We start from the raw sequence: 7,508 nt of genomic DNA on the forward strand, positions 1-7,508 counted from the left end.
AATCATTACCATATAACATCTTATTCTGTCAAAACATATTTGAAAAACACCAAAAATGGGAATGTATTAAATACCCTAACCCTAACCCTATTAAATATATTATATGATATAATTTTTGGTGAATCATGACCAAGCTATATAGGTGACTGCTTCTGTTGTCCCTTTGAGCATGGCATTACATGTATAGCTAGAATTGTTATTGCTCTCTCTCTCTCTCTCTCTCTCTCTCTCTCTCTCTCTCTCTCTCTCTCTCTGGCACAAGCGCGCACGCACGCACGCACGCACGCACGCACACACACACACACACACACACACACACACACACACACACACACACACACGCCCGGCATTATGTCGGCCCCGCCCACTTTTTCTGTCTCTCTGAATGACTGCTGCGTCACATCTCCTCTCCTGAAAATGGAAGTTGTTAGCGAAGTTTGTCATCTCCATTCTTCAACATTTCCTTCATTCTAGAAGTAAGGTAAGGTTTTTTCGACTTTCAACATGTTTTAGTTGACGTTAGAATGTTCCACTGCCATGCAGAACGAGCAGTAGTTACATTTGTTTGTTGTGACAGCCAGGGCAGAGGGAGACTGGAGACACACACCATTACTGTTGATTAGCTGTTAGCTGCAGCTGCTAATTCAATTGACTGTTGTTAGCTGAAAGCTAAGAAGGCATGTAGTTGAACTTTTGATGTAAACTAGCATAAAAGTCAAGTTTAGTTGTTGAAGGCATTTTTAGTGGTGTGTGTCCTGTGTTATTTAAATGACAGGTCAATGTGTTTAAAAAGAGGGGGAAATTGACTCTGTATTTCCTTACAGAAGTGTGAAGGGATTTGCTGGCAGCAAATGAAGACAAGATGGGCAAAGTAAGTAATCCTGTGGAAACTGTGTGTGTGTGTGAGACTGTGAGTGAGTGTGTGTGTGTGTGTGTGTGTGTGTGTGTGTGTGTGTGTGTGTGTGTGTGTGTGTGTGTGTGTGTGTGTGTGTGTGTGTGTGTGTGTGTGTGTGTGTGTGTGTGTGTGTGTGTGTGTGTGTGTGTGCGCGTGTGTGTGTGTGTCACATCCACAACACAAGATAATGGCACAAAATAATTAAATGTCAGTAGGCCTACTATGTAAAATTCTGTTTTTAGATTATATGTCAATGGTGAAATCGATGTTTGACAAGTATTGGACTAATGTTAAATATAAACATTTTGCTGACCCTACTGTACATTAAAGGATAACTTCACCACTTTTCAACCTAACTTCATTTAATTGGTCCTCACTAATGTTCATGATAAAATAACAAAAATCATAGAACTCCGTCCGTCTACCAGTGACATCCTCGATAGGGAATCAAAACAAATAGAACTAGGCTTTCTATTCTTGAATTTCTATTCTTGAAAAGTTGCAATGTTATAATGGAAGGCATTGTTCTCACTATAATAAAAATCTAAATATTTAAAAAAAGAATCTTCCAAACAATGATGTCATTGGTAGATGGATTTCTGAACTGCCCACAGCCCTCCTATGAGACACAGAGTAGAAACAAAATTGTGAACATTAATGACGATGGGTTGAAAAGTGGTCATCATCAAAAGTCGTAAGGTTTATGCAGTATAAGATGACTTAAAAGGTTTGCAGTATATGCAATTCCAAAGTTAATTTAATTTACATTTTAAAGGAATACTGAAATGAACACAGCATTTCTTTTTTATTTTTATCATTTCAAGAGTAGCTGCCGCTGCCAGGAAGGGTTCAGAGGTCAGCACTGTAAGCTGGGTAGCAGTGACCGTGTGGAACCAGAAAGGCAGTCGTCCCTGCTGAGCACGAGAGCTGGGAGGATATCAGAGAAAACATCCTCGACTACAACGTTCTGCATACAAAAGGTATTGGCATAAAAGTACCATTTTCAGAATCATATAAAGTATTTGTATCATGGCATTGGATGTTGGATAAGGGACACAGACCCAAAAAGGGCTGAGAAATGTACTAGATGCATTGAAATCAGATTGGAGCAATCTGTTTCCTCAATTGTAATTCTAAATGTAAACAGGATAATAGATGCACTAATTGTGCATGCATGCACACACACATGAATCACATACAAGGTTCATTTTAGTATTGATGTCAACTCAGAAATGTTAACTCAAGCCTAGAAAGACCGCTTTGTGGCCCCAGAAAGAGAAAGTGAACATTTAGAACAGTAAGACTAGGAGGTGCTGTTATTCCTAGCGTCTATCATCCACACAAACTTACTGCTAACCATTTTCCATTTTGTATGAAAAGGATAGAATTAACTATCTTAAATGTGACTAACTGAACCTCCCCCTTCTTCAGAACGCGTACGACATCAGAGCAGAAGCGTCCCCTGTGCGCCTGTCCCAGTCGTCCACTCAAGTCCTCCCATGGCTCCTAGGAGGATGTGCACCCGGCTGGCTTCTCCTGCAGCAGCTCGGGCGCCCCGTACCTCATTCCCCACCACCATCACCACACGGCAAACAGCAGCTGCACTAGTAGTGACACTGCTTACGACGCCAACGGAACCGGCCACGGCACGAGCGGGGACGTGAACGACGCCGGCTACGCAGATGTCGCCCAGGTAGGACGGCAGTCCCACGTCGACTTCAAGAGCTACGTGGCGCGCACTGCTTCAGCAGTGTTGGGATTGGAAGTCTCATCAAAGATGATACACAACCAACAGTCAGTGACTTGTCCCTTCAAGAACTTCCACTGAACTTGCAGGCTCATTTTAAGAACTTGCTGTTGATGAGAAGCTCTGGAAGAGTAAACGCATTATTTTCTGTCAAATATGCGGCTGGAGCCTGTATGAGGTGGACTTGCTTTGGATTCTTCTTTTTTACTTGCACGGCACTTAAGAGTTTTAAATATATTTAAATGTTTTGAAACTGTTGTACTGATGTTGAATTTTGATTAAATGATGATTTGATTAAATTCAATGAGTTATAACTAATTGTGTTCATCTTTTCCAACAAATCTGATATATTTTAAAGTGTAATGAAACATTTATTACCCTAAGAAACACTTTTTTAGCTGAAATATTTTTTTTTAGCTGAAGAACCATTTTTTAGCTGAAGAACCATTATAAATTTTCCATTTTCCAAAAGGTTCTTCAGAGAACCTTTTTTTGACATGGTTCTTTGAGGAACCAGAAACGGTTCCTCAAAGAACCATTTTTTGATGGTTCTTTGAAGCACCTTTAATGGTTCTTTATCGAACCATTCGAATAAATGGTTCTTTAAAGAACCTTGGTGAAAAAGGTTCTTTGTGGAACCAAAAATGGTTCTTCTATGGAATCACTCTGAAGAACCATTTTTGGTTCCAGTTGGAACCTTTTTTTTTCTGTGTGTACATAGTGTATTTCTAATGATTTCTTTGGCTGAACTTTAATTTTTTACTGATTTGGCTTTTATAGGGACCAAACTGTCAGAAAATGATGAGTGTCAGATTTTCCTGACCCCTGCCCCTTTTCTGGGGGGTCATCTATTTTAGGACCTCACAGAACAGTATGCCAGCCAGTTAATGTCCAATTTATAATATTAGAGCTGTTTTGAAGGTTTTAAAACATTCTAAGTTCATATATTGCACTTTTGAAGCAGCCAGAATAACCTTTCTGACTTTTGATGGGGGTCTTTTCTCACCTGGGACCTGGGACATTACAGTCCTTGCTGGGCTCCTGCTCCAAAACAGTGTCAAATTAGATCATAATTGAAGCATAAAAGCTTTTGTAGCTGGGCTCTGACAACAAAAATGAGTAGCTAATACCAGGGGTCTTCCACAGGGGGTATGGGAGGTGTCCTCAGAGTTACTACAGGGGGCCAGCCAAATCTCTGGTCACCCCAACCTCCCAGTCAGCCAAGAAATCTGACTGTAAAATACCCCCCACTCTCTGAATTCCATCCATTTTCTTCAATTGGTGGAAGCTCAGGGCAATTTGTCAGGTATAATTTATACTGCATTGTGACGTAGTTGGCATGGAGGATATGTGGTAGTAGTGCAGCTCCAAGTTCTTTGATTGAAATCCCAACCCATTACCCTGCATTATCACAGATGCGGGGTTGTTGGACCAAAGTGCTCCAATGACTCACTGACTTCACTGTGATGGCACACTAACAGAATCCCTTTTATGACCATATATGGAGTTCCTTGATGTCTTCAATATTAAGCCCATATCTAACAGGACTTCATATGGGAATATGAAGTCCTGCCACCCTAACAGAATCCATAGATGGCCAAGACATATCTGTGACTGTGTGGCTGGTTCTATAGACAGGGATCTCCATGTATGGGCATAAGGGTATGATGTCAGTTGTCATAGACATCATAGGACTTTCACATAACAAATAACTGAGTCAGCATGTTTGGGCTCTCATAGCATATCTCCATATACAGTACATGGATCTCCATATATGGGTACCAGGGGTCTCCATATATGGGTAACTGGTCCGATATACATCACTGGCCAGATGGCAAAGAATTGGCGCCCTGAGGCATCTTACTAGTAAATAATACTGAGAATACTAATACAGTTTCTAATATTATTCAAAAATAGATAGCAAATTGCAGAACTGGTTGCAAGAATAGGGCCAAAACTGAAATAGCCGTTTGGCTGGCCCCCTGTAGTAACTCTGAGGACACCTGGGGGTCCCGGACCCCCTTTGGAAGACCCCTGGTATTAGCTACTACAGGTACAAAAGCTTTTATGCTTCAATTATGATCTAATTTGACACTGTTCTGGAGAAGGAGCAGAGCAAGGACTGTATTGAGTACTGAGATAGGCTCAGGGGTCATTACAGGGGTCCCAGGTAAGGAAAGACCCCCACCAAAAGTCAGAAAGGTTATTCTGGCTGCTTCAAAAGTGCAATATATGAACTTGTTTTAAAATCTTCAAAACAACTCTAATATTATGAAAATTGGACATTAACTGGCTGGCATACTGTTCTGGCATACTGTTCTGCGTCCTAAAATAGATGACCCCCCCAAGAAAGGGGGCAGGGGTCAGGAAAATCTGACACCCATCATTTTCTGAAAATTTGGTCCCTATAAAAGCCAAAGCAGTAAAAAATACATTTTAGCAAAGAAATCCTTAGAAGTACACTTCGTATCACACTTGTAGTAACTTTGAGGACCCCCAGGGGTCCCGAACCCCCTGTTGAAGACCCCTGGTATTTGTTACTACTTATTTTTGTTTTCAGAAAAAAACTTTTATGCTTCAATTATGATCTAATATGACATTTTTGTGGAGCAGGAGCAGAGCGAGTACTGAGATAGGCACAGGGGTCCGTCTAGGGGGTCCCAGGTGAGGAAAGACCCCAACCAAAAGTTAGAAAGCTTATTCTGGCTGCTTCAAAAGTGTAATAAATGAACTCAGAATGTTTTAAAACCTACAAAACAACCCTAATATTAAGAAAATTGGACATTAACTGGCTGGCGTACTGTTCTGGGAGGTCCCAAACTAGATGTCCCCCAGAAAGGGGGCGGGGGTCCGGAAAAGTTGGCACCCATCATTTTCTCATAGTTTGGACTCTATAGAACCAGGATCTGCAAAAAAATCAATTTTGGCACAAAAATCCTACGGGAGCTGTTTTGTGGACGCATCGTACCACACTAATAGGTCAAGGAACAGATACCAACCTTCTCACATTGGCCTGTTATAGCGCCACCAGCGGGTCAACTTTTGCACAACACATTTTTGGAACAAAATGGACAAACTTTGACGTCAGTAACGTCAAAGAGAGCACTGCCTGCGATCTTGACATTTTGTGCTTTTATAGCCATTGTTTTCCGGCTTGAAGCGAGCCCACAATTGTTTCGAAGGAACAATATTTTTCTAGTTGTGGGCTCGCCTATAAGGCGAGCACACTTTAGATATTGTCATTATTGTGGGCTCGCCTATAAGGCGAGCACACTTTAGATATTGTCATTATTTATTTATCTATCAGGCAATCAGTAGACGGGAACTTCGGTTCCTTTCTACTCCTACATACTTAGTGAGAAAATGAAAATAAAAACATCAATGTGTTCAGTTTACAGTGGCGAAGTGTGCTATTATTTTTTATAGCAATCGGCCAAATGGTGGCGCTGTAGGAAGCCTTCGAAAGTGCGATCTTTGAACAGGTATAGCTCATGCTGTGTTATACATACAGCCATGAAACCTGTATACACTTATGCGTCTCCTCATGCCGAACAACTTTTACCCTCTAACTTTTGACCTCTGACCTTTAGGTCTCCCACAATTCGGAATAATATGAAAAACAGTAAAAATCTATCTCCTCCTGGGTTTTTTTCGTTACGCGCACGAAACTTTTTTCACATGAACTTTGGACCAATACGGTCAGATTGATCAACCAGATTTTTTTTAAAGTGAAACATAATTTTTTAATAATTCAATTAATATTGCGGTTTTATGCAAATTATTCTTCTGCCTCTAAATCATACATGCAAAGTTACACGTTCATGGCATTTGGCAAAGATGTAGAGGGTTAGTCAAAGTATCACTGAAACCAATTTTATTCCAATCGGCCAAAGGGGGGCGCTATACGAAGCGTCTGAAAATTCAAACTTTAAACGGGCATAAGTCATGACTCGTTTCGTTTGAAGACATGCAACTTGTTACACGCGTGCTTTGACTCAAGCGGAAGACATCTGTGTCGTTGTTAAGTAAGCTCCGCCCTTCAATTATCCGCCATTTTGAGCAGTTTGTAAAACGCGTAAACCTGATTTTATTCTGGAATTTTCGCATCACGTGCACAAAACTTTTTTTACGTGAACTTTGGACCGATATCTAAAGATCTGTCAGATCGGATTTCTTTAACATTGAAACATGCTTTTTTAAATAATTCAAACAATATTGCATTTTTATGCAAATTATTCTTCTGCCTCTAAAACATACATGCAAAGTCACATTTTCATGACAAAATAGTGTAGAGGGTTATTTCAAATATCACTGAAACCAATCTTACCCCAAATGGCCAAAGGGGGGCACTATATAATTTTGAGCAGTTTGTAAAACGCTTAAACCCGTTTTTATTCTAGGATTTTTTTTGCAATTTGCATGAAACATTCTACACGCAATCTAAGGACCTTTATCTAACATGCCTATGAAGTGCAAACAAAAAAAATTATAAAATAATAATAATAAATATAGCTGCAAGCAGCGATAAAGTGGCCAAAGCCAAAAACACCTCAAATCATGAACACAGCCTGGGATGTGCGTGAAATCTTGCAAGCACATTCCCAATAGGTCAAGGAACAGATACCAACCTTCTCACATTGGCCTGTTATAGCGCCACCAGCGGGTCAACTTTTGCACAACACATTTTTGGAACAAAATGGACCAATCTTTGACGTCAGTAACGTCAAAGAGAGCACTGCCTGCGATCTTGACATTTTGTGCTTTTATAGCCATTGTTTTCTGGCTTGAAGCGAGCCCACAATTGTTTCGAAGGAACAATATTTTTCTAGTTTATCTATCAGTCAGTCAGTCAGTCAGACAGACAGT

The 7,508-nt window shown here is 40.5% G+C and overlaps 1 long non-coding RNA gene across 1 annotated transcript; it reads left to right on the plus strand.

Moving 5' to 3' along the window:
• The first annotated feature begins 419 nt into the window (after window positions 1-419).
• On the plus strand, window positions 420-1,858 carry LOC308308372. Its single transcript, XR_013963278.1, has 3 exons — window positions 420-481; window positions 825-871; window positions 1,720-1,858. It is a non-coding gene; the product is annotated as an uncharacterized lncRNA (long non-coding RNA).
• Window positions 1,859-7,508: the final 5,650 nt, after the last annotated feature.

Source organism: Nannobrachium achirus (genome assembly GCF_963921795.1).
Source record: "Nannobrachium achirus genome assembly, chromosome: 22".
In the NCBI taxonomy this organism is placed as follows: Eukaryota; Metazoa; Chordata; class Actinopteri; order Myctophiformes; family Myctophidae; genus Nannobrachium; species Nannobrachium achirus.